This window comes from Hypomesus nipponensis, chromosome 6 (assembly GCF_054491055.1).
Source record: "Hypomesus nipponensis isolate SF chromosome 6, ASM5449105v1, whole genome shotgun sequence".
Lineage (NCBI taxonomy): Eukaryota > Metazoa > Chordata > Actinopteri > Osmeriformes > Osmeridae > Hypomesus > Hypomesus nipponensis.
The window spans coordinates 17,448,981-17,470,395 of NC_140366.1; the positions used below are offsets into that span (position 1 = coordinate 17,448,981).

The window sequence follows — 21,415 nt, forward strand, 5'->3', positions numbered from 1 at the left end:
TTCATGGTCATATCATATAATATACATGGCTGTCCATACCATGGCCCTGAGGTGTGCTGAGGTTTTTAAGCATACTTTCAGTGTATCTGGGAGTACTTTGAGATGACATTTCCCCATAGTCCCCTGTCTGCCTTCATGAGTACTTATTCAGCTTATTGCACACCATGCCACCATAAGCAACTCGCACCTCTTTTCTACTAGACAAAAGCAGGATGAGTGACAGTTCTCGCCTTGTCACTGCCAAGTAACACAACCCAAACTACATGACACGGAACCCTCCGGTACACTACTACTGCAGAGCATATCTGTCAGTCTGGCAGTTCTCTCCCAAACAAGGACCACACACTCTATTAGAGCCAGTGAAATGTCCCAAAAACGCACACATCAACTCTGTTTTCTGCCCAGCTACCAGGAACAATAGTAGGATTGTGCCGCCCCCCTCCTTCACTTTTAAGAGGCCTTTGGCTTTTATTTTTTTTCTTGCATTTGTTATTCTCTCTTACTAAACCATAGGCCGGCTCCACGAGTGGCCCACGACGAGTCAGAACCGGGCCTGCACAGGCCAGGAAAAACCCAGCGGAGCCAGACGAATACAGAGCCAAAGCTTCGACGCCGCACGACTCCCAATCTGGTTCCTGTCAGGGGACATCAAGGGAACACCCGCAACGCAATCTCCCGACGTCTCCCCTCCCAACGCTTTTCCCTCCCTCCCTCCCTCCTTCCTACCCTCCCTCCCTCCTTCCTACCCTCCCTATCCTCTTCTCCACCCTTCAGCGATATGTCTCCCAGACGACTGAAACATCGCCAAAAACTCCCCAAAACGCTGCCTCTTTCTGCCCTCACTATTTTCCACTTTCTCTCTCTCTCTTTTTCTCTCTCTCCCTCTCTCTCCACGTGTCTCTGTGCTTGGAGCCAGCCCACATGGATTGGGATCCATTTGGGAAGAAAAGATAATTATTCTGTCAGTTTCAATCACTGGATGATGAAGTGAGAAATTGGAAATTTAATAAACATAAAAAGAATCTGAAGCTTTTGATTGGAAGCGGAACTGTAGCAGAACCCGTCTCATTTGACAATTCCGTGCCATCTCCGCCCAGAGACAGTCATGCATTTAGGCTTCCATTCAGACTGAAATACTGAATTACGCACATGGTACATTTAAGGAATTCAGCATTTAAAACTGTGACTTTTAGCGACTGATGTTTCAGGCATTTGTCACAAATATTGCTTTAGGAAATGAATATCCATGTGTGCAACATGGCAAACTGCTACTAACTTGTGTGGCACAGTGGCACAATGCTCTGCACTGCCATCTCACACCATGAAGGTCCCAGGTTCGATTCCCGGGGCACTGTTGGAACTGGGAACATGCTCTCCCCAGGCCTGTTGGTGCTAAGGTGGGCTACCTCCCGGTCCTTCTTGGATGGGAGCTTGCTTGTTCTCCCCAAAAACTGGACAAAAACATGCAGAACGTGAACAGATTGCTGTCCTGTCCTGTCCTGTCCCTGACCTGAGCTTGTTATTGGTCCCTGGGTGCTGCTGATAGGGCAGCCAGCGCTCCTGAATAGCCTTGGAGGAAGGACAGCAAGAATGGGAAAAATACAGATAACAACTTTGGACACTCGTGGGTATGTGTTCTAACACTCCTTGTGAGTGTCAAACTGCAGGCAAATAAAGATAAAATTGTCTTTGTATCATCACAGCATCACTTTAAACAGTCGTCCCCAATCGAAACAATAACTACTCACCAATTACAATCATCCGAGATCAAGGATAGTGTGGACTAACGGTAGCGGGCTCGAACCCTGTCATGTAGCCTGTTCCAAGGCTGATGCATTGTCTGGGTCCTGTTGGGCCGAACCCCTGCGTAGCGTTGGCTGGGCTTGGTTAACCCAGCAGATCAACATCCAGACAGGAGCATGTGTGCAGGTAATGGCTGCCAGATGAGGTGAGGCCGCTCTCAAGAACCCAGTCAAATCCACTGTACCCAAGATGCTGGCAGACACACGCCGTACACAGAAATACATACGCAGATATCAAAGCCTGAATATTTTGGAAATTGAAAGCAGCTAATACATAATTTTGGGTTCACAGAAGTTGCTGGCACAGGTTCTTTTATTTTCAAGAAGGACCATGTATTTGAAACTGAGCTCGACTAATCCTAGGGTCTATTTGTAGTGATGATGCATGTCCACTATGGCCTCAGGCTGGATCTAGCTAGCGCCAGGCCTGCTGGGTAGCGGTTGCCAGAATCCTTTTGAACAGTAAAGCAGTCGGGTTGCCAGGTTTGCATCTGGACACTGGTTGGTTTGAGAGTCGCCAGTCAGTGTCTGGACACTGGTCTGCGGGAAGGCTCCCTGACCAACCACAGTCTAGCAGGATGAACAGCCTCCTGTAACGAGGCTACAAGCAAGGTGATCGGTCTTTCCCCTCTGCGTTTTCATCCTGAACGGCAAATGAACAAACATCAGAGATTAAACACTCTGGAAGCATCTTTGGCCCAGTCCCTGGCCACCCAGGAGGCCACAACGGCACAGTGACGAACTTACCCAGAACCGCTCAAATGAAAACAAACAAAACAACACTCACTTACCAAAGGTGCAAATAGTTAATTGGGCATCGGTTAGTTGGACTACACTACAACTAACATTCGCAATGAATGCAACTTTGCAAGGCACTGTCTGTGTGTTTTGGCGTTCCTGAAATTGCAATTTTGGTGTTTGATTACACATTTTTCAGACAGTTTTACAGTGAGTCTTTCTGAGACTTACTGAAAGTAATTCTTTCCCTTAAACGTCATCAAGTTCTAAAATGGTCAATATGACCATAAATTAATTTGTTCCCTCGCTGTAAAGAGAGCGCACTCCAGCAGTAAATTTCCAAGCATAAACTCGGAAAGGATGAAGAGTTTTACCTTACTAGAAACCATTTCAGTGAGCAAAGCGCCCATTGGGTCAAATAAAATAAATTTGTTTTAATACAGGCGGCCTTTTCCATTCAGAGGGTGATTAAAGGTTGTTGTGAAACACAACCAAGGAAAGACAGAGAAAAGAGAGAGCAGCCAGGAGAGCCAGCGAGGGGAAAGACTCACACCCATGCGCTCTGTTTTACAAGCTGGCTACTTGTAATTAAAAATGGACGGGTGTAGTTTATATTTCACTTGACCTTCTCAGAGCAGTCACCGAGCTAACAGGCAACAGGGAGCTTTTCTGCATCTCTTCCAGTCTAATTTACAGTGGTGACCCACCAGGCAGGATCTACAGGAGGACAAACTAGACCCGGGGGTTTGATAAAGACTGTAGGCGATGAAAAGGCCTTCACTACGACCACCCGCCTGCTGAAGGGAGGGAGGGGGGGGAGGGACTCCAGCCAACCTCTACACCTGGCGCTGGATAGACCGCTAAGTCTGTTTCCTGTTCCTGCTTCCTGTTGTGACGTGTTTTCATTGCCGTACGTTGCTGCAATTCATGTTGAAGCTGTTAAGTGGAGCAGACATATAGGCCAGGGCCACCTGAGACAGCAGTCAGGGATCTGGGCTCGGCTTCAGGACGTGTTGCCCTGCTCTGGGACATGTCTGAGGATAATTACTCTGCCTCTCTTGATTAGTAATGGCTCTGTCTCCTGTTGAGAAGAAAATTATGGCAGACCTAGAAGTCACATTTTTTCAGTCAAGAAACTTGCACTAATGATCGCAGAATAATAGTGTGAAATTAACAAGGGCTTGTTTGCTCTGTTTGTGTTAAGTCCATTTCCTTGACGCAAATCTTATTTTTATTGGTAAAATTGATTTCACTCACAAAAAATCTGACAAAAAGCTATGTTATTAAATCAAATTACAGATATTATTAAATACAGATCAATAATATACTATTGCTATCAGTTAGTTTACATATTGTTTTATAAACTGAGTTATTTTCACACATGAGCATCTTGGGATTAGATAGTGATTTGTATGCGTGCATACTGTACTTTCCTGACAAGCATGTTCATGAACACTAGATGTCAGTATGACGAGTAGGACTGAAGGAGAACCAGCCTGTGGACCAGAGACAGAGGCGGTATATACAATATCCTGTCTGACTGGAGGCCTACCATACTGTAGGAGTCAAGCACATCCATCTGCATCAGCACACCAGTGGGCAAGAGTGGGCGAAAGCTATAATATTTAGACGTGAAAAACTGAAGCCATGTTTTCCAACTGCAATGTGGCGCCGTACACAAAAATTCCCAAATGAAAACATTTAGGAGAAACACCCCAAAAGCGGAGTCACATTTCAGAAGCACAACGTAATTACCGCCCTCTTCCTCCTCTGTCTTCTTCCTTTCTGTCGCAGGAATAGATCCTGCGACTCCCAGGCCGGGTGCGGGGCCTCCTCTGCCCTCGCTCAGGATAACCCTTCACCACACTTTCCAGCAGACGTTCCTGCCCCTGGTTCATCCAGTGCCCCACATGCACGTCTGCAGCTGGCTGTTTCTGACTGACGGCCGCTACTAATTTCAACAGCCTTCTCTTGAGAACGATGTGCGACAGTCTATTAGGCTTTGACTTTTACCACATAAAGACTTTCCCAGATTTCTGTACTTACAGTTGTCAATGTTCTGTCCACAATCCCCAATCACAAATGTCACTATTGGAACCATACTGGTCTTTCCTCATTAATTTGGTGATGGAAGTGAAATTCTGCAGTAACAATTCTCACCTAAACAAAAAGCAACAAACAAGGACTAGTTGTGTTTATAAGGAATTATAGTCACCTAAGACCAATCAAAATGCTTCTCTCTTTCAGTGTTATTAGCCAAACAAACAACAGCAAATCTCGTGTTCCTGTTATTTTCCATTAATCAAAATGTCAGGGTCTCAGACACACAGTGGGTGTGATTGTGTGTAAGTGAGAGTGTGCATAGGTGTGTGTATGCATGCGTGTGTAAGTGAGAGTGTGCATAGGTGTGTGTATGCATGCGTGTGTAAGTGAGAGTGTGCATAGGTGTGTGTATGCATGCGTGTGTGCGTGTGTTGAAAGTGGGGGTATTAGAAAGGCCGGTTGTTATTGAGAGGTTCTTTGTGGGCTTCCGAGGCAGAAGGACATCTATTAAGAAGTTAACAAAACACCATCAGCTAATACGACCTGTAATTAGGCCTGCAGCGAGGAAGCACGGCTAACCCGAGTATGGAAGCAATCTCAGAACGCAAACACAGCAACAGCCCCACTCACTGTGTGTGTGTGTGTGTGTGTGTCCAGCATGCGTGTGTGTGTGGGAGCCCATGTGTGTGACAAGAACTAAAAGTTCTGTTGCCTATGTTGGGTGTGCACACTGTCAAATTGGAGTGGGTGGGGGGGGGGGGTGCACATCTGGAGGGAATTTATTGTATAATTCAGTCTATTATTGCTGTGGTCTGTGCTTAAGGAGCACGCATACAATTACGGGTCACTCTGCAAGGCTACAAGTGGCCTCTGGCCTGAACTAATAAACTGTGGAGAAGGGTGTAGAGAGAAGAATTCATTTGAGGCGATCATCATCACACTTCTCACTGCTACCCATTACACGGCTACTTATAATTATTGTCAGGAAAACAATGACTGTATCGAATCATTCTTATTAACAATCAAGGAAAGATAGTTCTCAACGTTCAGAAATGTTGAGCAAATTTGATGTCATGAAGGTTATGAAATATTTGAACAGTTATAAAATTGGCATTTAATATCCCACCAGAGTAGTGTGAATACATTTTTATTTTTATTGTTGACAGTGTAACACCATAGGCATGCAAAATATAATTTGAAATGGCTGTGATTGGACAGTTTGCTGACAACGTTCTGACTCCCAGAACGAACAGAGATGACAGTAAATCTTGCATATTGTTAAAAAAATAAAACTGCAGATTACCTGGCTAAACATTTTTTCTTTGTGTTTATTATCCTAAAAGAAAGTAGTATTTTCACCTCATGTTGAATGGGTGTGGTTAGGAAATACCAATTTAGCTTCTTTATGATCCTCTGTGGATGTTTCAGTTTTGTACGCAGTTAGCTAGCTTGCTAGCCCATTTTCCAAGTTGGAGTAATAATCTTGCATGCAGCAGAAGTACTGTAGGTGGTGGTTTATGAGGTGATGTTCCTTCATATAAGTTCATTTCAAAATGTTCTGTATAAATAAAATCCCTTTCTTAGTTTCCATGGTAACAGCCTCTAGGAATAGACTGGTGAAGGCGTACAGGATAAAGACTTTACCAGGGGAAAAATTTGGTCAGCACAGTATCTGGCCTGCCAGCCCTGAATGACCCAGTGTGTGTGTGTGTGTGTGTGTGTGTGTTTGTGTGTGTGTGTGTGTTTTAGGACCTTCTAACAGCACTAGGGAGCAGCTCGTAACACAGAACAATAAAGTTTCCCCTCTGATCCTCCCGGCTGTGACCTCCACTACAAGTGAAAGGTTCAACAAGCTCCACGTGTCAGGAGGTCACCTCTGACCCCTCTCTCTCTCTTCCTCCCTCTCTCTCTCTCTCTCTCTCTCCTCTCTCTCTCCCTCTCTCTCACTCTCTCTCTCCCTCTCTCACTCCCTCCCTCTCTCTCTCTGCAACTCTCTCACTTCTGTTCTCTCTCTTTCCCTCACTCTCTCTCACTCTCTCGATGTCTGTCTCTTTCTCTTTCTCTCTCTCTCTCTTTCTCTTTCTCTCTCTCTCTCTCTGCAACTCTCTCACCACTGTTCTCTCTCTGAATCTCTCTCTTTCTGCAATGGCAATCTTAGAACACTCTCTGTGTCTGCAAAGATAAGTGCAACAATTAAATACTATTTTCCTTTTTAACCTATCAACAGGCATGTCAACATGCTGATGTAAGCATATGCAGTCATATTTATCTCGTTTTCAAGGTGGTTAAATAAAGTTCTGGATGGTGCACACCCCTACACAGTAGCCCGTCTGACAGACAGCCTTCAAGCGTCAGACTGAGTCCTGCGGCCTGTTTGTTTTGACTGATGTCCTCAGCAATGCTGTGGGAACGCAGTGCGTATTATTGCATCTGTGTGTTTTACGTAACATCGGTCATGACTGTGGTGAGTTGTGTCGTGAGCTGAACTCCAAGGAGGTCTTTTCCAACATTGTTAGGACGTTTCTAATGAAACTGGGATGCGCTTGATCTCCTTCATAACTTACAAACCTCTTCTTTCTTGTTTTGCAAAATAGTCAATTAAGTTCACATTGCTTTCACCCACAATGCAAATGCAAAGCACTTGTCTCAGTTGAGAAAATCGTGTCAAACTAAATTAAAACATTTTGTCACAGCTGATATTAATTATGTGTACAAATGTGAACCTCTAATGAATGCCTGCAAAACGTTGAGGTTTGCAAAATAATTTCATCAGAATTACTGTCTTGATTATGCATTATAGGTATATGGGCTATGCAAGGATATAATGTCCTTTCTGCATCGCAGTCAAAAACATGCACTGTGATACTGATGAAAACGTGTGGATTGACGGACACAAAATTGCTTATTTTTGCGGTGATCCTTAGCTTGGTGTATTTGATCTGTATTGGTTAATATTTTGACAACTAGAAAGGGTACAATTTATGGGAAAATTGTGAAGTGTGCTTTTGTCGGTTGCAGGTGGGTCAGTTATAAAAATATATTAATATCATCTCCAAACGTATTGTTTAAACTAATATCAAACATCCAAACAATACCCAATGAACACAGTCTATGTTGTGATAGATATACTTGCTTTTTATTGTACATAATATAACGATAGTATCAACAAATGGTACACATTTTATTTTAGGGTGTAGATTTATTTTGACATTATGTAATGATTGATAAACCTTTCATTAGAGGTGTAATGGAGGTAAGTGGTTGATTTTCCATCTTGCAGTTTTTTCATTAGAGAGCCTGTGTTTCTGTTTGGGGTGGCGTGTTACTGTAATTGTTCAAGCAATCAAGAAGCACTTGCAAAGTGCCGCGGTTTTCAGCCCGCCAAGGGCTATCTTATGTTGTTAATTTGATCAGGGTGGAAAGTATAAACATAGGATCTTCTAGTTCTTCATCCGGCACATCCAGTACTACCAGAATTAATCTCTGGCTATCATGTAAAGATTGATCTGTCTGCAGAATGCTGCACAGGCTCCTGCCTGTAGACACCCCTGCCAGATAATGTACTCACTTTCAAGACGCTTCTACTGAAGTGACTGTTGGATCAGAAATGTGGCAGATCTCCACCCTTGATAGTGAGTCATCTTTGTTTTCCTTGAAGTGGTGATTCTTGACTTGTTTATGTCTCTTAATACTTTTTCACATCTCCAATTAACTATGTGTATGTGCGTATGTGTGTGTGTGTCATTAATCTTGTTTCAGCTGTCTGCGTTTGGGGTTGTGATCGTAACAAACACGGAGAAATGACATTTACGGTAAGACCACATGGTCCGAGGGAGTCCAGGAGCCATGTCCTGTGAGGAGCCTCAGGGCCATGTCACGTACCCTGTTCTTTAAAACCAATTTGTGGTCCTTGACACCAACTGTGGTTCAAGACAATTTCACGTTCTTGTTACTGTTTCACTTGGTCAGAATTGCCATTGACGTCTATGGTCTTTACACCCCTGATTGGTCCCCCATGCCACTTCCCTATAGAGTAGCACAGTGTTGGGTCATGTGATATTGTATCCTCCCCCTCCATTGTCTGTGTAGCTGCACAGGTGACTTCAGGAGATCAGAGGGCTGGTGGCATAGCATAGCTGGGCGACATTTATTGGTGCATTTTTCATATGAAATCAATGTAGGTATTATATCATCATTTAACTCTTACAGTCCAAAGAGTGAACAATGCTGTGCTCTTTTGTCCGTCTCATAGTATATATGACCCAGCCTGTGGCTCTGATGGAGACCACACGACGAAGGGGAGAGAGACCACACGACGAGTGGCAAAAGTACAGGAAATATGTGCTGAAATCTGGGATGAAGGGGAGCCTCTGATGTCATCCGCACACTGCCACTGAACATGAGATGGGCCTGGCAGCCTCTGCATCAAAGATAATCATTCCTCTTAACCAACTCAATTTACTGCCACCGTCATAAACATGTTTTTCTTTTTTTTGGGGGGGGGGGCTGTTTTTTCCTCAATGCAAGCATCCTGTAAGCCTACTTTCATGTCACTGGACTGGAGGAATAAGCAGGAGCCCACATGAGAGGAGGACACAAACAGAAGTACAATTAGGAGACGGTGGGAAGAAGAAAACGAATGTCACACAACAGCCGCGGTCCTTTCTAGTGCGACTTTTAACGGGCTTTCCAACCGGACAGGGAAAAGACGCTTTACATATCTAGACTAACTGGAACAGGATGTGGAGAAGCCCCCACACATTCCTGCTTTACATGTGTTTCTGTTTTTATTTTTGTCCTTTTGTCACTTAAAAGGATCTGCTGGTCTTTGTTCTACGGCTTGCGTGGTTGGATGTAATTGACTTTTTTTGATGGGGGAGTGAATCAGTAGGCTAGCACAGAGAAGCAGTACGCACCTGTGCCCTGCCAAGAGCCTTGTCAAATACTGACACTTCAGAGTGCACATTGGCAGTAATGAAAATATAAAAATGTTTTTGTGTGCTCGTCCATGTGTCTTTGTGTATGTGTGTGATTGGTGCGAGTGTGTGCATGTGTGTGACAGTATTTTTGATATGTGTGTGTGTGTGAGTTCGAGCAGGCTTTGTTAGTGTCGCCAGAATGAAGCAAACATGTATGTTCAGGATGCTTCTGTCTACTACAACACAGCCTCGCCCGTGCTAAGCGAGCGGTCAGTTGGACGATGAGAGCGTCTGCAACAGCAGCTGCTGTCACATTTCAAAGGCTGTGTGTGGCAGAACAGCCCTACACACTCAATCACCCACAATCCAACACTGACGGAACCTGTAAACAGTGGCTCCACAATTATGACCAATTACAGAGTAAACGTCCATCTACTGTTACCAAATGATTTTCTATGTGTTTCCTCACAACCTCGTACAGTGAATGAATGGCTGTAAACTGTATTTATTTTTTCATTGGATCCCCAATCTTCTAATCCTGGGGCACTTCAAAGTATTTACAGGAACAAGCCATCACAGGATCAGCCTCTGAACAACCAAGGAGATCAAAGCTCGGGCCGCCGACGTAAATAAGGAAATATTATGACTCATCAGGAGCGCTTTGGTGGAGGCACGACAGCATGGTACTGTTTAGGAGGAGCTGATAGGCTGAAATAACATGGGCTCATTTCTAGATTTGCTACCTGCCTAATAAACACAGGGTGGTTCAGTGGCAAGGCTGGAGGGGGAGTGTGTTTCAAAGACATGAGCACAATGCTCTGAACTTCCCAGCCAGGTGCACACCAAGTCTTTAGTATGTCGGGGGTACGCATATCCTTCCAATGGGTTATACGTGTGTGTGCCTGTGTAGTTGTGTGTGTGCCTGTGTAGTTTGTGTATTTGTGTGTGGCTGTGGAGCTGTAGAATTAAAGAGGCCCAGGGGTAAATATGTAGAGCAGATGTAGCAGCCGAACTGCAAGTCTGATGCCTGGGGCCTGTTTGACACTGTAGTCCATAACTGGACGGAAACGGTGTCAGCCAGACACTAAGATCTTCAAACCCATGTCAATCTATTCACAAGTATAAAGATTTGACCCTTGAAGAGCATGAGCTCCTATTTAACTGAATAATAGGGCTCATTGCCAGAAGTCTGAGAGAGAGAGAGAGAGAGAGAGAGAGAGAGAGAGAGAGAGAGAGAGAGAGAGAGAGAGAGAAAAAGAGAGAGAAAAAGAGAGAGAAAAAGAGAGAGAAAAAGAGAGAACACTTTTATGACTTCCCCATTTAATTTCTGTTCCTAACATAAAGGCATTTGTAATATAATAAATGCCAGCAACTTCTAGAAGGAAAAACTATAATTCACTCCAGTTGTGTAATTTATTCCATTTGTTTAGTCACAAAGGGCTTTAGTCCGGATCATGAAACTTCAGAGACAACTGTCTTTCGAAAGCGTTCAGACTGGACAGTGATCAATCACTTTTCCCGGAGCGAAAAGGAGGAAAGCGTTTCTCTGTAGTCTCAACAACGCCTTCAAACTCACGGGCCGTTTCTACAGCCGAGGGAAACTGTGTGTCAGTGTCTCATCGCGGGACTTCCTCTTACCCCTCCCTCTCTCACACACACTCTGTGTCTCCCATTACACTCAGCACCCTCCTCTCCCCATCACTCTTTCTCTCTCATTTTCATACCCCCCCCCCCCCTCTCCGCCAATTAAACACACAAAATTATCTCTTTCTCACACACATACGAAAAGAGCCATTAGGATCCAGATGAACACTCCTTCAACACCAAAACATGCTGCTAACCATTGCAGAGAGGCATTGGTTGTAGAAACGGGAGTAGTCCCAAAACAGTCTAGCGAGAGACTTGCTGATTAAACTGTGAACTGATTAACAGCAGTTCAGATGCTGATTGACTAACGGGCTTGTGCTGGAACACAGACAATGACTAAGAAACAGCTCAGTAGACACAGTATGTGTTTAGTAAAAAATATCTAGTCATCAAATCTTGCCATAACGCACATACTTTATCGAAATCCTGTTGGGAGATTTGACAAAAAAAAATGTTTAAACTTTCTGGTTGGCATCTCTGCTGGCCTGCATGACCAGACGCCATTTTTGATTCAAATCCCAGTCTTGAGTGATTGTGTTTATTTTTCTGGCAGCGGAGGCTCCAAGTGTTAGTGCAAGACCCTGAACAAAGGCTGGGTAAGTAGATTTGGTGTGGGTCGTGGTATATTTGGACATCCTCTGTTGTATACAGTAGAGCTCTTGGGGCGGATAGCCGTGTGTGTTTGTTTGCACCTGTCTGTCTCTCTCAATATAACCAAAGGCAGACACTGCGTTCCACATGTGAAAGGGTTGATGAGAGACGAAAATGCATTTCTTCTGAGACGTAGTCCCAGGACAAAAGAATATGATATTCGATTGCCACATGTGATACACAATATGCAAACATTTTGAATGATTATGTTTAGAGGCCTTAGATTTGGAAATCCAATACAGGCAGGCAGAGTTGATTCAATGTATGATGAATAAATGTTTCATGAAAGTCCACTTGCTTTGATCCAGAGTGGAGCGTGTTCACAGAACTCATCCTTCTCTGTCAGACGCATGACACGAGTAAGTCTCTCGCTGTCGCCCGTATCGTCGTTTTTACATCTTTCTGCGATTCATTGCGTGGGATTTCAGCTATCTATTAAAAACATATGTCTCGTATTAAACACTTCCCCTCCTCTTCAAATAAATCAGCCATGCTCGACGTTCTAACTTTATTGCAGCTGTGGTAGTCAGCATCATCTCTTGCCCAAACTACTGAAGCTTAATATTTTATTTGTTACAGAAAGCATAGTTGGAAATCTTCCTACTATACATTGTACAAGCACAATAGAAAGTAAAATATTTTTTCATTTGATATAGGCAGATGTGAAGTATTGTATTTCCTCACCACTTTCACATATTCGAAAATGTTTGATGTTGCATTTAATTCGAGTCTTTTCCCTCCAACTGCAGCCTTTCATGACAGAAGTTGAAATGATCAAATACAAAAAACGACTATTTTAAGCATCAATGTTTAGAAAGAAACTACCACAACCCCAACTCACCCCACCACTGCCTCAACCCACAGTGGGCCAGCCCTGTCTCACCCCACCCCACCCACCCACCCCACCCCCTGCCCCCTCTCACCCCAACCCACACTCATCCTCTGCAACCCCCACAGAACCCCCCCCCCCCACACACACACCCTCTGCTCCTCCTCTCTAGGCTCTGGGATGAAGTCTCTGGGATGAGATGATGTCTGAGGTGAGGGTCAGGAGCAGAGGACGACACGCCTCTGACTCTCCTCATCCATCCAAGCCTTTCATTATCATTCCCCAGCCCTGGGTTACCTCTCAAGGGGGTGGGGGGTAACCCCTACCCAGTCTGATGCCCCAGCCCCAGCCCCAGCCCCAGCCCCTGCCCCTGCATTAACCTTTGCCGCAGTCCCCACACTCATCTCCAGATAAGGCAGGCGGATGGGCCCTCAGAACTGCCTTTGTGTGGCTGCTATCCCCTGCCTGCCTCCCATTATTCTTCCATTCAACTCCAAATGAAAGACAGTTCACATATGAAATGGTTTTGGGGTTTTCTGCTAAACTCTACCATTATTACTACTACTGCCGCCGCCGCTATAATTCCAATACTTTACATCACCACTCAATGCCAGGACCAAATACAATATTAGTACAAGGTAAAATAGTACTAATAATCATCGATATAAAAGTATTGTAACTTGGATTTTAAATGTTCCTTTTGGCTCCTTTCAAAAATATTTTTTTTATTTTAAATGTTTTTAAATTCATTATAAAAACATTTTTGTGGGAACTGCTAATTAAAGTATTTTAAATTATTATTGTATTCCTAGTTTGACAAGTGTTCAGTCTAAAGCAGTGTGAAAAGTCAGAAGGTTCGTAACTACAGAGTCCTTTGCAGCTTGTTCTTTATTTCATTTAGAGCTTGTGGAAATGAAATGACAGCTGTTCCGCGGTCCAAACTCTCCTGTAGCGATGACGGACGCTTTTTGATGTTCATTTTGTTTTTGTGCCATTTCAATAAATATTTTTAAGTCTGTCAGTTAATTCTGAAATTCCATCGATGAGCTCTGTCCAGAAAAATAAACATGGCGGCCACAGCCACTGAGACTGGAGAGGGAGAGGGAGTTGTTATTTTGTTCTGGGCACTGGCAGAGACTCACTACAGAAATATGGCTTATTTTGCTACGTTTCAAATTCAAGCTTCTGACAGTTTATGTGAAAAACTGCAAACTGTATTGCAGTTAAAACATAACCACTCTACTCTGTAATTACTGCCCCTGCTTTCACAGATGAATGGGAGAAACAGGCCCTGGTGCAGTATGCTGCTTGTTAATGAAATGTGGATCATTATATAAATCATAAAAATACACACCCAGTGTGACAGTAGATGTGTACATGTGTCTGCGTTAGTACACGTAACTAAAGATAACGGTCAGCTCATTTGTTCAGCTCATTTCTTCTATGTTTTCTGACATACATCAACGTCCACTAAAAAGTTGATTACTGCCTCATGGAAATCTCAAAAAAGACAATCTGTTGAATTTATTTGTACAAACGCGGTGGTAAGTTAGCGGCAAGTCAGCTACATCTGTCATGTTTTTCAGCAAAAGGATGCTGCACTGTATAAATGTTGACAGAGTCACCTCAAAAATGTACTTAGTCAAAGTGGTGGCCTTTTCCGCGTGGTTTGAACCCCCTCCGTGGGTCTTTGTTGTAAAGTCATGGATAGGCCAAGGGCCGGACTAGCCCACAACCCAACAGTGAGTGGGCTCGCTCTGAAATAGAATGGTACATTCCAAACCAATATAACAGCGGCAGTGCACCCTCACAAGACCGCAGTAAATGGCAAAATTATTGTGCATACTTTCTGAGGCACGCCTAAAGAAGCCCATTTCATCCACAAGCACTACAGCTAACATCAGGTAGCAGTTAAGTGTCCTTCGCCCTAATGTATGACTAAACACGCTGCCCCTTCACCCAGAGGAGCGAGGGTGGGGGCCAAGCGTCAGGGCCCAGCATCCTTGCCTCCTCACTCACACTGCAATAAAGATACCAGGCACTTCAATAACAGGATATGGTCTGCAAGTCTAATTTTGAAAATGTGCACAAACAGGGCTTTTAAAATAACACCGCTCCTGTTAGTGAGAAAAAAAAAGTTACAAAAAGAAACCTGTTGAAGCCACCCTGCTCATGGGAATATTTGTTGTTCTGTTTTCAAAACTGGCATGCACCCCACTCATCTTCTGGTATGTTCGCTTTCCCTAATCGGGTCTTGTAAAAGCAGGAATGTGCCTGCCTTGACGAATCTTCATTCTCAAACAGGGAACAGAATAAAATTAAGTTAATGTTAATATGGCCGTTAGATTACCACCCAGCAACAGGAAGACGGCAGACCTCAGCCATTCACGCTTTAACACTGTTAATCACTTTGCTCCAGTCTCAGCCTCCATCTGCTTCGTTCTGGTGGTGAGCAGGGGAAGGAGCAACAAAAGCAGAACCAGAAATCTGTCTGCCAAGTCGTCTGTCTCCTAACCACCCTGCGAAAGCTGCACAAGAACACACACACACGATTCTCGAGGGGAAGCTTGACTGAGATATCCACTTTCCCTGTGGCAACACACACAGGTGAGCTTGTAAAACCGAGCTAACACAGAGGGCTTCACAGACTGACCAGGTGGGCTGCGTCAAGAATCCATCTTGAAATCTCGATAGAGGCAGCTGAGTCCCTTTAAGAAATCAGCATGTGAAGCCCGTAGACTTATTCACAAGCCCTTTTAGAGAGACTATAGTAATCAAAGAAACAGTGCTCTGGTTTGAAATTGTCTTAACATTTTCATTTTCCCTCATGAAAAAACTACTGTATATAATGTAGTTTAATTACATACTTAAGTCAATGATCAGCTTTAGTTGAATATTATAGAAAAACAACCTGAATCACTTAAGTTATGCTGAAAATCTATTGATGCCTGAATGTCAAACCTGTAATATTAAACAGGTCAAGTTTATTGACTTAAAGAATTCTATTTATTTTAAACTGTCTCTATGTCAATAAATAGAAAACAAAGGAAAACCCTCTACTGATCTGACACTTTTAGCCCTCCTCCTCTGTACCTCAGAGCCATGCATGACTCATCTGTTCTATATCAAAGATATCCAGGGTTTGATCTGACAATGGGAGTAGCATCAACATCAATGTGTTCCAGATACAGCAACCTGATAGCCTGCCTTTCTTCTCTCTGTAAACAGATCATCCATTCAAAGCCTCTACATCTTACTTAAGACCCGGCCAGGCTCAATGTCCACTGACTGGTTACACGTGTGTGCAGGCGGCACTGAGGTGAGTCTGTGTGTGTGTGTAGGAGTGTTTGTGTGTGTGTGTAGGAGTGTTTGTGTGTGTGTGTGTGTGTGTAGGAGTGTTTGTGTGTGTGTGTGTGTAGGAGTGTTTGTGTGTGTGTGTAGGCAGGGGGTCATGAGTCATAGGGAGAGAGGCACGAGTGAGACTCTTAATCTTACTCTAATTACATGTGAGGTGTGAGTGATTGCCCCGGTGACAATCATGAGCCCAGGCAGTGAGGGTTGCTCGGAGGATACTGTCACAGAACCAAGATCCCATAAGCTATCATCGCACAGGCAGTGATGCTGTCTTCGTACACTAAAACACACCTTGACTTGGGTGGTACAGCATTGCTGAGACAGCCATAACAACAAAAACACAACAACAGTGAGAACCTGTATGTTGTTTGGCTCAGGTAAAAAAAAAAAAAAAAACACGCACACAAATCTGAAGGCCATTTCAGGACGTTGACGAGGAGAGTGGGGTGGGGTGGGAGGTGGAAGTGGGGGGTTCTTGTGGGCAAAAACGGTATCATTATGAGCCAAAGAAACAGTGAAACTCAAACCACCCAACTTTTACTGCATCAAATAAAACCGCTCATCAAGAGTATGCAGTCGTAGAAAGAGGCTGATAAGGTGCACGGAGGGGCCAGCGTGATTCTGTACGTGGGGGAAAGACCCACACCGCCAACTGCACAGAAGCACAGCCTCTAGTCATTTCAAATGCCTCCAAAGACAATGGGGATACACAGCGGCTTAAGTAATGATCCTAAAATGAGTTCCAGAGAGGCAGGGTCTCATTTGAGCATACCAGCGATGCAGGGAGACCAGAGCCACTGGAGTCAGGCTCTTCACGACGATCAAAGCTTCTGATTAGGCTGCTCTGTCCGTCCACCATTAAGGACAGATCAGCTGCCGATGGCGACCATATGCTGGATGGATTAGTCTTTCCATCACAATCACAGCCCAGGAGAAGGAGGAGGCGGAAAACAAGGGTTGAGGGGAAGGAGAGAGAAAAAAGAGCGGGTGAATAAATGAGGGGATAAAGTAGAGGCATGGAGAAAAATGAGGGCGAAAGGAAGGAGTGGGGGGCGGAGGGATGGAGGTACATCAAATGCCATCCAGTGATGTGTGGCATAACATATGTGCCCAACATGCAGGAAGAACTTGGCAGATTTCCCTGACCTATGTGGCCTGGAAGTCAGGGAAATGGAGGCTGGAAGAAGTGTTTAAAACGGGGCCCTGCCAGATGTACTGCTTGAAATACACAGAAACGCACTGAGAATGTGAGGGAATTGAGTTAATGAAATCCAGAATAGAGTCCATGTTGTAGGAACACTATCCTTATCTTTTGGTAATGCAGACATCTGTCTCAAATGTAAAAATCAACAGGTAAAGACTATATAAAACACAATAAACCAAAAAAAAGACAAAAAAGTGGATATTAGAGATCTCTCTCCCTACCTCAATCTTGCCCTCTCTCCCTTCCACCTCTCCCTCTCCCCTGCCTGGGCCAGATTAGTCACATGAGCCGATGAGTCGCGGGGTTTAATAGAGCCTCCACTCCACTCATCAACCAAGAGCCCCGTCTACGGAGTGGAAACCAACCGTGTGGAAACCAACCGTGTGGAAACCAACCGTGGGGAAACCAACCGTGGGCCCGGAGCGGGAGCCAGGGCAGGGAGAGATGTTCCGGAGCAGAGGGATCTCCTTCATCCAGCCCTGAAACAGATACAGCAGCACTAGGTGGCCAGTCATCACTTACGCCTGAGCTTCATCTGTCACGGTAGATACGTGGCTCAGCGATCCAAACGGTTCCTCCTCCATCTGTTGTCTGACAACACAAAGGAGTTACAGTTACTAAGGATGACTCGTTGGACATCTTTGCAGGCGGTTCGATTCACACTCTTGTGACTCATCGTACAGCATCTGCCACCATCCACAACTTCCACTCTCCTCTTCGGATGATTTGTACGGAATACAGTGAACCAACCGTGGACAAATGTTTCTGTGCCATAAAGCTACAAGGCCGAATGATACCACTTCATTTCACATTATGTCGATTATTATTCGATTATCATTCAAATGTTTTAAAATGAAAATCAAGGGTTCTTACCTTAAACCCCAGAGCTGTGGAGCTTTCACATGGAGGAGTTAGACAGGATCCAGGAGCTGTTGTGCTTGCGAAGTGTGGAAGAAATGTAGATTTCCTGTGTGCTAACATGAGAACATACTAACTAGTATCCAATGACTAGTTCTCTTGATTAGTGAATAATGTAAGCACACAGGAAATCTACATTTCTTCCACAGAAGCAGACCCCTTCATGGGGAAGTCTACTCTGATCATCTTAAACACATTAAATATGAACGTCACGGCCCTTCATTTAATCCTCCCCATTAAAATCGAAACCACCATTAGAGAACACTGATGTAATGACTGTTATGAGGGCGAGCAATTTTAAATGTCAAAATGTCATTTATCATGACCACCCACGTTTGTCTGTGTTAAGAGACCGTAAGGAAGTTTCGGTGAGGATTATCAGAAAACCTACATGAGTTCTGTTCTTGACCACACACCCAAGCCCAGATCGTAAAAAGGGGAAATATTAAAGGGAATAAAATAACACATTTCCTTGAAAGGGTAGTAATAACAGTAGCGCTTTTGAAATGCACACTGTATCCGGACTCCCTAACATTCCCATGGTTTGCCCTTCGACTTTCAAACCAAGCAGTCCCAGAATATCAGCTGCCGCTCCAAGCTCCTGCTCCGACCTAGACGGAAGCAGCAGGAACGGCTACATCAGTTGTAAACAAAGTGTGAGAAACCGTGTATTCAGATGATTCAGTAGAATGACGGTCTCGTTCTCAGTTGAGTGTTAAGTGCCAAGTTTCAGATGTGTTACTTTTGAGTCACCTTAAAAAAAATATATATATATAAAAAAACACTACTGGGAAAATGAATGAGAGAGGAAAAATTGCCCTCAACAGTAGCACAACAGAATATCAAATTTCTTTACTCCTCTAGTGCAACACTGTAATTACAGTTTTACTGCTGTAGGTTCTAGAAGAAAAAGTCCAATGGAGGGAACTGTTACCAAGTTTGGAATAGGAAAAACCAGGACTGTATTACATTTATTTTTAATAAAGTTTCTCTATAATGTTGAAACTTGATAGTTAGATTCAAACTTTACTGAAAAGTATGGAGTTGTTTTATACTAGACATAATATTCATTGAATTTTAGATGTGATCAGTTACCATTATATAGATTAAACAAAAGTTTGATATTTCCTTGCACCTCATATTGAGCAGGACATATTCCAGTGAAAACAGATATGTTTAAGTTTAGAATTTTTCCCCTCAAATTATTTTCTGCAAAAGTCAATTTATTAGACATGCCTGAACTTGACTCACATTTTCTGCGTTTGACTGAATATTGAGACAAAGAACTTGTTGAGCTCTGAATAAAAACAGAGGTTTCAAAAAAGCAACTCATAAGTTTAATGTCATGTGAGTTAAGTCTTGAGTTCCTTCAACAGGATCAAAGCGTTCTTACTGGGTTGAAGAGCAGTCAATAAATAGTATAGCAAATATATGTGTTGGCTGGCCGGTGGCAGCTCTGTTTTCCAAGTGGATGTTTCAATTAACTTCATTATACCGCCCTCCAACGAGGGGTGTCCTGTGTAAAGCACAGGGAGATATCAATCAGAGCCACACGCTGCAGAAACGGCACGGACGCCATTCTGAGACGCTGTAAATCTATCATTTGTAAAAACTCTTAACAATTTAGCTTTCCTTTGAATAATCCCTTGATGAGCGCTAATTGCCATGTCTCTCCTCTCTATCTTCGGGGCACTTTCATGTAAGCTCCGTGGGTCGTGAATCACGCCCGCTCGTGGTCTCCCAAACGACCCTGCGGTGTCAGATCCTCAACAGAAGACCACCAGAACAGCAGATCTTTGGCACCTAAGTTGGTCCTCCAGCGCGCACATTAAATCATCTTCCCCTTACTCCTTTTCTCAATATAGCTGCGTATTTCTGAACAGGGTAAATATTTGACTAATACATACTGTAGGTGTAGCATTGGGCTTAGGCCAAGAGCATCACTAGCAGTACCAAGTGAAAGGGGGGCATTGAGCGCCTGCTGATTATTACAGACGTAGCGTTGGCACATCTTCATTGGATAAACTCTAATCCGTTTTTTGTTATGAGACATGACTACAGCTTAGATTAAGATAAAATACTTTACTGTCATCTGTGAAGCATTTAAATGTTACTACACTTAAAACATAAAGTGTGCTCTCATCTTCAGACATTTTTACGTCCTTTCTAAGAATACTTTGTGATTGACTCTGTCAAAAACAGCATCCGATGTCAAAAAAAGGTAAAAACAGATTCGGCATACAGTTTTGACATGTTTGCGCTATCTCCGTGAGATAAAGTTTTTTCGATTTTCAACTCGACTCTGAGAGACACTGCTGGCTTTCATTAAACACCAGGCCCTTTTTCTGCATTATATTGACCCGTGCTGCCAGAAAGCTGTGCTTCTGAAAACAGGGCAGAGTTCTGCCAACCCCCCCAGGCTACCCAGGCAAGAGCCAGACTGCTGAACGGCAGAGCGGAGAGAGCATGGCCACTCTCCAAGCCCGGCCACTCTGAAAATCGCCACACGCAAACTGAAGCATGCCTGCTTGTCATGGGCGTGAGGGGGTCACCTCTAGGGCCTGAGGCGAGTAAACACACATGACCCAAGACAAACTTTCACAATTCTGCCAGGTGTGCAAACAGGAGTCCGCAAAAATACCCGGAAATCTCAAACCAATACACTGTAAGTGCCTCCTGATGAACTCCCCCTTCTGGAAGCAGAAAGTCAGAGAGTCGGGTCGAACCGGGTTTGGGGCAGCCAATGTCAAAAGAGAGTTCAAGTTCTCAACGCGCCACGAGATTTGTCACACCCTATTAGAGCATTATGAGAAGCTGACAATGTGATTGGATTGGACGGAGCACTCACCTGTTCGGTTTGGTCGCTGGTGTAAACCAGGCCACCCAGTAGGTTGAGAACAGAAGATCCAGAGGGGAGAGGCAGTTACTGCAGATTAAAAGAGGGTGAAAGCCAGACAAGAGCCAAAGAAACAGTAACGAGTAAGGAGTTTTTAAGAATATTTTACAGTGGTGCTGGTCTCTTTGGAGAAACCTTGAGATCTCTGGTCTTGTCGTCCTTCAGCCCGCCAGGCCACCCAGTCTACCCAGCTGCAAGGCCTCTTCTCCTGGGCTCCGCCGCTGGAGGAGCTGGGCTGTGTGCAGGGGGAGGGGGGGGAGTCCTCCAAGCACGACATGCTGCTTTTGGTGCCTATCTGAAGTCTTCTGGCTCGCAAAGAGGGCCAGTGGTAGAGAGACTGAAGGACACGGCAGTACGAGGTCGTAACCAGCTCCAGATGGAGCCTGTCTTGTGCTCGGATCATCCTCTGAGTTT

At 44.2% G+C, this 21,415-nt stretch overlaps 1 long non-coding RNA gene across 1 annotated transcript; it reads right to left on the reverse strand.

Moving 5' to 3' along the window:
* Window positions 1-16,515: 16,515 nt before the first annotated feature.
* LOC146287410 (uncharacterized) lies at window positions 16,516-21,141 on the reverse strand. The gene is made up of 3 exons (XR_014758521.1): window positions 20,954-21,141; window positions 17,553-18,161; window positions 16,516-16,890 (listed from the first exon to the last, which is right to left on the reverse strand). It is a non-coding gene; the product is annotated as an uncharacterized LOC146287410 (long non-coding RNA).
* Between the last annotated feature and the right edge of the window lie 274 nt (window positions 21,142-21,415).